Source organism: Pagrus pagrus, assembly GCF_965226575.1.
Source record: "Pagrus pagrus genome assembly, chromosome: 1".
NCBI lineage: Eukaryota > Metazoa > Chordata > Actinopteri > Spariformes > Sparidae > Pagrus > Pagrus pagrus.
This window is the reverse complement of record NC_140185.1, coordinates 14333372-14342265: the sequence shown is the minus strand read 5'-3', so window position 1 is coordinate 14342265 and position 8894 is coordinate 14333372. Positions and strand designations below refer to the sequence as shown.

Below are 8894 nucleotides of genomic sequence, written 5' to 3'. Positions count from 1 at the left end.
GTTCGACGATGTCTGACAATTCGTTCCAAAATCTCCCACATTTGATCCACCGGGTTGAGATATGGTAACTGTGAAGTCCACAGCAAATAATTTACATCATTTTCATACTTCTCAGACCATTCTGTGACCCCTCCTGCCCAGTATGGAAGCATCTGCTCATGCTTCTTGAATAATTTATTCAGATTCACTTTCCTATCACACATCTGTAACTGTGATCACTTTCTTCACATACTTCACAGGCTCTCAGTCAGCTCTCATTTGATTGTTGAATGAGAGATCAAACAACATGTGCTACAATGCCATTATGACTGATTTCTATTCATCTTTTCCCTCTCTCTTTCTCTCTCTGTCTGCGTCTTCTTCAATCTCATAAAGCGGCGTGACCTCGGTGACCAGGAGCCACTCTGTCACATAGTCGACTCGTGCACCATTATGTCATCTAATAAGACACCCTGCTCATCTCAGATCACATTAATGCGCACTCTCTCGTCTATCTGCAGGTCTTTGAGGCACCGAGTCTCTTCGCCTACAGTGGGAACCTGCAGGGAGTGGATGAAGTTTTCCATCCATATGAGCGTTGTCAGAGCAGGTTGTACACGGGCAGAGGTTGTCGCCTAGGTTACTTTTGACTGCTTGTGACAGCATAAGCTGGTGGCACATAAACATGCTCGAAGAAAACAGCAGGTAGGAAAATAATGTTAAGTCCACAGCATTACTCATTAATTTATGACTTTCACATGGTAGACACACACACACACACACACACACACACACACACACACACACACACACATACACACCATGACCATGTGTCTGTGCTTTTAATGTGAAGGAGCTGATAAGACCTCTACATGTTGAATGTGAACGTATTTGTGGATGCAGACTGGAAATGCTCGCTTTTTTTTTTTTGGGTGACTGGATAGAGACTAACGCCTGTAGGTGGCAACCATACCTCATCAACAATTGAATCATACGCACGCGCGCGCACGCACGCACGCACTCACACACACACACAAACAGGGGCTCAGAGACATCAGATCTGGGCTTTATGCGTTAATGCTATTGATCCCTGATAATTAACGACCGCTGGGAGATTTAAATGGGCAGATGGACGCGCACAGGCAAAGTGGTCAAAGTTAAAGTGGTCCCTGGGCGATACAGGAGCACGCTCACGCCTACACACACACACACACACACACACACACACACACGTGACTCGCATACACGCGCGCGGCAGATCTGTGCCTGGAGACCGTGATTTCAGCGTGCTCGCTATTCAAGTCATGGACTGCAGCGAGCGGGGGAACCATTAGGAGCCGGTGGCACACAAAAAAAAAGAAAAAAAAGAAAACGCTTTATTTGCAACACACGGATGATGCTGCTGCTGACACACCACCCGGATCGGACACACGCTCACTGACAAGCGGAATTATTACTAATAGCTGCGCTTATGTAGGCCTGATCAATACGTCGGATTGCTTTGGGGGGGGAGAAACAGCATCCCGTGGATTGTTGCCGCTCTACCTGATAGAAAATACTGTAAGCCAAATGCTCTGCGATTTCTAGAGCAGCCTATGGCAAACCATTTGTCCCGATGCGACGCGTGTGATGGTTGCAGTGGGACGGATATCCTTAATTTTATCCAATAGGCGTTCTCAGGTTTTTTTTTTTTTTTTTTTTGGTTTTTTTTTGTGCTTTTTTTTGTGTTTGTTTTGTAGGACGCTTCTGCACCCCTTTCTGGGCTGACCTTATCAACAATGCTTTAAATAGGTGAATAGTTAATTGTCATGTGTGTCCGCTGAGCGTTTTTTTTTTTTTTTTTTTTCTTACTGTGTTTGGAGAAAATGATCTGACTGCTGAATAATAATTAACACAAAGAATCAGTCCACTTTGGTTTGGGTTTTTTCTTTTCTTTTCTTTTCTTTTTTTTTTAAGTCCTGGTCGGATTTTTCCAAGAGGAAACCACCGGTGGGAGTCAATCTGGACTGAGACTGCTTTCGGGTGAAAAGAAGGGGCCTATACAGACTTGATCCCCCCCGTCAAAAACTCTGCAGGATTTCCTCCTCCTCAGTCCAGAGGAATATCTCCAAGTCCAGGGGGGGTTTACCGCCGGTCCTCTGAGGGGTTTTCATCGGCGCTCATCGCATCCGAGGGAATGGTGGCCGCACCGCAGATCCGCGCAACTCTTTCTGAATGTTTGGCATTTTTCGCAGGCGAGCATCTTGACTTGTGATCGAGAGAGACGCGGACTGCAGCACCCTCCGATCCCTTTCACATGGAGATTTGTGCCTCGGTCGTACTGCAAATCTTGAAAACGGGGACCGGGGCCCTGCTGGTTTTTCCTACACAGCTCTCAGCCCCGAATTCATTTATTCGAGAAAATGCGTAAGTATTTTATTGATTTCAGTCAACCTGAGCCGATTCGGCGTGATCTGCTGCTGTGTATCCCCACGTACAGGCGATTATTCATCGCGCGATTTGTGCTTGGCTCGCCGACTTTAACGCAAAGAAACATACTTTTTCTCTTTTTTGACATGTCCCTTTCCCATTTCTATAGGCGGCTGTCGCATCCCCTTTCGTGTGTGAGCGACTGTGTGTGTGTGTGTGTGTGTGTGTGTGTGTGAGATATAGATAGAGATAAAGATAGACGGGAGCAGAGAGGGGGGTTGAGGGGGTGTGTGTGTGTGGTGGAGGGGGGCAGCTGGTGCAACAAATTGTGTGTTTGAGCGCTCGGTAGAGACTGTATGGTCTGTGGTAGTCCCTGTTGCCAGCAGGACATTACTGCTAGAAAAAGGCCTACGTCATATGGTAATTCAAATTCAGTTCAGGTATTCTCAGCATACACGTTTGCAGCAAAAAGAGCGCCGGATTGGCCAGGTGGGCAGGCTGGCCCACAGGAAGGGCGCTTTGAGTTAAGGATGTGGCGAAGCCAAAGCCTCGGGTCAAGCTTTATTTTACAGCATTCGCTCATGCACACACCTCGCACACGTTTCCCCCTCTCTCCCTCTTTCTTTCTTCCCCCCCCCCCCTCTCTCTCTCTGTCTCTGATGCTTCTGCTGTGCGTTGACCCAGTAAAAAAAAAAAAAAAAACCCAAGCAAAGCCACCCGTGGGTGAAACACTGACATGAGGTTGTCATTTCCTCCCCTACCACAGCGCGAGCAGGTTACCCTGAAATATGCAGGGTGCATTTTAAAAAAAAATGTTAAACTGTCAAGTCTCAGAGTTGTTGCTTGGCAATACGGCCCTCCTTTTAAAAGAATGTGAATAGGAGCTGTCCATCAGTGGGAGGTGCTGAAAATGCCCTGATGCTGAAAATACTTGTGTGTTGGCTGGAAATGGGTAGGGGGAGCTGCATTTTTTTTTTGGAGCAGGCATCACATCTGAAATTGCTGCTGCTGCTGCTGCTGCAGCCGGAAAGCATTCCACTTAAAACTCAACCGGTTCGTCCTCAAGTGTGCGCTTTTGTACTCGCGTCTGGCGTTTTTACAACCAGCCCGTAAAATGAAGGACACAGTCGGAGTGTTTAAGATCGTGTCTGTCGTTCGGTGTTGGTTGCCACAATATTTGCCTGGATATATAAGCACGGTCTATAATATTGAACCTAGAGAGTGCTTGATTGGTTTTGGAGTTTGATGATTACATGAATTGAATGTGTGAATTTGTAAATACTGCAGAGACAATTCGGCAAAGGGTTTAGTTACCAGTTCAAGGGTTAGTGCCTGTGATTCATTAGCACCAATGAGTTTCTTTAAAATGTCTGAAAACTCTGAGAAAAATAGTCATTTGAGGTGTAAAACATCTTAAATCAAGAGGATAGAGGATCGTTTGACTGTATGCTACATCCTCTTTGTGAAAACTAAAACTACTGCTCCATCACAATTTGTCTCAAGCCGTTCTTTTCTAGTTTTATGTACAGTAAAATTCAAAAATTGGCATTACATTCACTTCCTGGTCTGGACTATTTCGGTGCACTGCGATAACTTGGCTGGTAACCGTTAAAAATTAAGGCCACACACCCATAAGTGTCTCAATAGGGCATTGGGTCACAATGAGCCACCTGAGCTGCTACACAGAGCTTTAGGATTCTGCAAAAACCTCAAGCATTACTGGAGCTATGTGACAATTTTTCACAAGACGTTCCATCACTCGAATTTTAAAGGTGGTCAGAAACATTGTTCCTAGAATAAACTGGAGTGCTCTGCTCGGTTGAGAACTGGTGGCCATCACTGCCAGGGTGGTAAACATGATTTCCAGGCTTATCAAACAACTCAGGTTATTGTCCCCTCTGTAATATTCCTCAGTCATCACCAGGACAGAAATGTGATCGCCCTGCCAGCAGTAGTAGGTTCTGGCATTTACCTGCCTGCTAAGGGCCTGATTGGATGTAAACCATGCCAGGACCGCTCACAAGAACAGCTCTGACAGAAGTCTTCACTGTGGGAAATAAGCACTCGAGCGAATAGAGTTCTTTTCATGTATGACACACGTGTAGCCAACCACTGGTTTGGAACGGGGTGAAGGATGACTCATACAACCATCCAGGTTTTTTCCTCCTCAATAAACTGCTGCTTTTGTTCCTGTACAACTTGATGCGTGAAAGAGGTAATTCACATATAATAAGGGCTTGCCATGCAATCCCAACCTAATTTTGCTTCTAACACCTCCAACATGCATTTCTAGTGTCTTTACTTACAGAGCCTGGCTTGCTTTTTCTTGCATGTGGAGATAATGCACAAACATGACATTTTAAATCTATATGCGGCTGTTATTCCCAGGGAGGTTCCACATATAGAACGATTTAAAAGACCAGTCACACACCTATGCATTAAGTGCATTTCTTTTTTTATCAGATATCAAATGACCCTCTCAGTCAAGCTGGGATTTATAATTAATTTCCTCCCAAACTCCTCTGGGTTATGGGTTAACCACAAAAACACAGCTCTGTGGTGCTGCAGCCAAGCTTCAGTTTGATTTCAGAGTGACACTTTCAAGGCATGAAAATCTGGTCTTGGTTACTGAAAAGAGCCAGTAAATGAATAATAGAAAACAGAAACATGGACATCATTTATCAAGCAAAATACCAAATATTATCTGGCAGATGTGAGGATCAAAACATGCTGCACAGTGACTCTTGCTTCTCCCTTTTATTTAGTAAATGACCTTCTCGCAAGCCTTTTGTATAATGATGGTGTTTGTTAAATTGCAACAGATCTTTCTTTGCTGAAACGATGTACTGGGGCTAGATTAATGCCCATTTTTGAAAGCCTTGGGCTTCAACCTGTCATCAGCAAAAAATGCTGATTCATTTTCAAATTACTATCTTCTCCGCTGCACTTATGCCTTTGGCGATTAATGGGGCCAGTCAGTGTTTTTGAGGGATATGCTTTACTATACGGGGACACTGTTTTGTTGTTTCATCAATTTATATTGTCGTCTTGGCCTTCTGCATACTCCTCTGTGTGATATGAGGATTGGTGTTGGGAGTGGAGATAAATTATGGCTGAGGTTCTGTCTGGATAAAGTGAAAAACAGCACGGCCCCTCCAGGCCAGTGCTTTATATCTTAACTAATACAGAGGGACTGTGTGCATTTCTGTATGTATATGTACAGCATGTGTCTGTGTGACATAAAAAAGCGAGTGGGATGCAGCTTGAGATTAGACCGACTTCCAGCCGGCTCCATTTTGATAGATAGCACTCTGTATCTTTCCAGTGGTACCTCCACAAAACATGTGTTTGTGTCGAGTCAAGAGACGGGCCAATCTGAACGAGTTGAACTGCTCGAGTGTGAAAGAGACCAATGCATGCCAGGCTGGAGAGACTTAGTATTCACTGTAGCAGCTTAAGTTATGCCTTTGTGCACCAGAAAGGGGATTATTCAGCGAATCCTGCTCTGTGTCATTCACAAGTCTGCATTTCTAAATCAACAAATATTACTGTGGTGATGTATGAAGCCTGTTTCTGTGTGTGTGTGCCTGTGGACCCACAACTGTTCCATTACCACTAAGTGTGTCTCATGTAGAGTGACAGGAATGATGCCTGCAAAAAATCATAACTTATGGCACAAATGTCACCATGACACATTCACTGTTTTGACTGCAGCCGTTGGTGCCTTATTTCACCATCTGTGCGGTGTACTATGTGTCTGTAGTGGCCTGCAGCAGGACCCAGCCATCAAGTCCAGTGAGAGCCTCTGATAGACAGAGTGTTTCGAAAGAGTGTGTAGCCATGTTTCTGCCTCTTCAGCGAGCAGCCACTTCTGCAACTGCCATAATGCCCTTTATACATTCCTCTACAGATTCTCAACAACCTACACATATATACCGTTTAGTGATAATGCTCGAGTCAACACTATTTTCTGTGATTATAGGTGCGGTTGTGCTGTGATGTGAGGCACAGCTGAGTACCGCCCACTGCTCTAAAGAATGCATAATCACAGTAAACAATGTCCTAAAGGCAATTGTGGCTTTTATAAAGCAGTTTCATAGCTTTCACTGTACCATTTCTGAAGTTTTCTGAAGTGTAGGGATATGAATAAAATCAATACATATCAGAGCAGATGATACAGTTAACAGGAAAGAACAGAACGCTGTGCATCTTGGGAACTATTCCAGGGCTATGTTTTAATAGCTGGTTGCATTTTGGATCTGATCCCAATTTGATTAAACACTGTTCTTAGTTAATATTTTGTACAGAAAATGTGAAACATTCAAGATTAGAAATGAATCATTCAGTCAGCTGTTTATTAAGCCAAAAAGAAAAGAAATATCCCAGTAAGTCTGGTATTGATTTTCAGGTCTATGAGTGTCATGCAGGTTAGAGCTTGGGGCTAAATTTGTCTTTATATATAACATAGCTCATGTTTAACAGTATTTCAATGGCTATAGTTCAGTGCAAAGCAGGTCTTAACCACAAGTTCAAATATAGTCACTGATAAGCGGTGGAAAGAGTGGCTCTGTGTGACCCAGACATCTAAACTCAACCAAACTGGCCCAGTTTAAATGTCTAGACGTCTTCCCGACCTGAAAATGATCAAATCTAATGTAACTGGGATGTAATATATGTAAAAAAAAAAAAGTTGCAGATGCTGGAATGGTAGTTTTTTAAATTCAAGGTTTTATATTAAGGAGTTCAGTTCAAAAACAGTGTTGCAGCATTCTCCTAAACAACTGAAGTAGATGGGGACTTGCTTTAAAATGCAAGAGATGATACCATACAGCTCGTCCAGCATAAGCGAAGACTCTGTAAGTCAGAGCCCTCGTACTGAATTGAAAAGATGTTATTTACACCCCTTTAAGTCGAAATCTTCACAATAGCTGCTAAGCTAAAAGTGCCAAGATATTGTAATGTCATTATTGTGTTTTCGAATCAAATTGGGATCTTGGGGCTGCTTTAGAGACTTGGAATATGCTCAACGAGCTGTACGGAGCCATTTAATGTCTTTCTTTTCCAGTTGTTCCAATACTTAAAACAAGACCCCATCTACTTCAGTTGTTCAGGACATTTCTGCAACACTGTTTTGCTGTGAAGCTCCAGAAATGTTTTGTGTACTATGAAAACCTTATCCGCCTTTCCATCAGCATGATGATTAGATGATGACTGATTTTTTGAGTGAACTTAATCCTTATCATCAAATCTTAAAAAAAGAATAAATATTAGAAATTTAAAAAATCTACCTTGCCAACATTTACAACTGTTTTTTTCACATATTTCATATCAGTTGGTGTAGATTTTGATGATTTGCAGGTCAAAGGACGTCTAGATATCTAAACTGGTCCAAGTCTAAATATGCTTTTAAACAGGATTCAGACTTCATAATGGGATTCAATGCTTGATCCAGATTCAGAAAAAAATGCTTTCAATTCCCAACTTGAATGCACAATTAACAAAGCCTAAGGCTGCCAACTGCATGACATACAATGTTCACAGTAAATGTTAATTAGTGTAAAGTATCTATTAATGGCTCGTCTGAGGCCAGATACCAGCTGAGACAAACAAGGAACTGACTGAGTAAGTGAGAGTCAAAGGTTCATGTCTAAACACATGCCTCATTTATTTATATGATCTGGGATATTTTATATTTATTTCAAAAGCAGACCACAAAATGATCATCCAGTGCTACTTACTGTGCAACAAGTCAACTATAGCATATTGAGATCGTAAGCTTACTGTTCATTTGAATATCAAACGGTCTCCCAGTGTTAGCTTGTAAAATGGCTCTTGTTCCTTTACGGATGACAGCAGATTGGAATCACAGCTGTTATGATGAATTCAAAAAGACCAAAGTCAGAGGAGAAAAAGTATCAGATATCGATGAAAACTTCAAAGCTTCTGTAGCACCATCCGTTTCCTCTCTGTCCATCTGTATGGTCAGTATGTTCAACAACAGTCATGTGCCAAATAAATGATGCTAGCAAAAGTTTGGAGCATTCTGAGAGTATGGATGGACAGTGTAGGAGTACATCACGCTACAGAGGAAACTGAGAAAGTTCTGTGGATCATTTGCAACTCTGTTTAAACCTTTAACTGGGCTACCCGTTATGCTTTATCTCACCACAAATCAACAGTGGTGGACCAAGTATTTAGTTCCTTTACTTAAGTATAAGTACTAATACCACATTGTGAAAATCCTCTGGCACAAGTAAAAGTCCTGCATTCAAAACCTTAGTTACCTAACCTTACTACTATTTTACTGCTATAGATGTTTAAGGTTGAGCTAATTTGAACTACTCTATATACTGTTGAGGAGTTGAATCTGCAGCAATGCATCATACTCTAGAAGATTATCATGTGTTTGTAGTGGTGCTGGCCTGTGAGAACAACGTATCTCTAAAAATCAATTCTTCATGAGCTCAGCCCTGTTTTCGGCTTTGTGATAATCCATTTTCAAGCTA

At 42.5% G+C, this 8894-nt stretch overlaps 1 protein-coding gene across 1 annotated transcript in view; it reads left to right on the top strand.

Moving 5' to 3' along the window:
• Positions 1-1274: 1274 nt before the first annotated feature.
• lrrc4cb (leucine rich repeat containing 4C-b) overlaps positions 1275-8894 on the top strand; it is a 44473-nt gene continuing 36853 nt past the window's right edge. The window contains exon 1 of the mRNA XM_084351906.1: positions 1275-2385. The gene's annotated coding sequence lies outside the window, so the exon portion shown is untranslated. The remainder of the gene's footprint in view (positions 2386-8894) is intronic.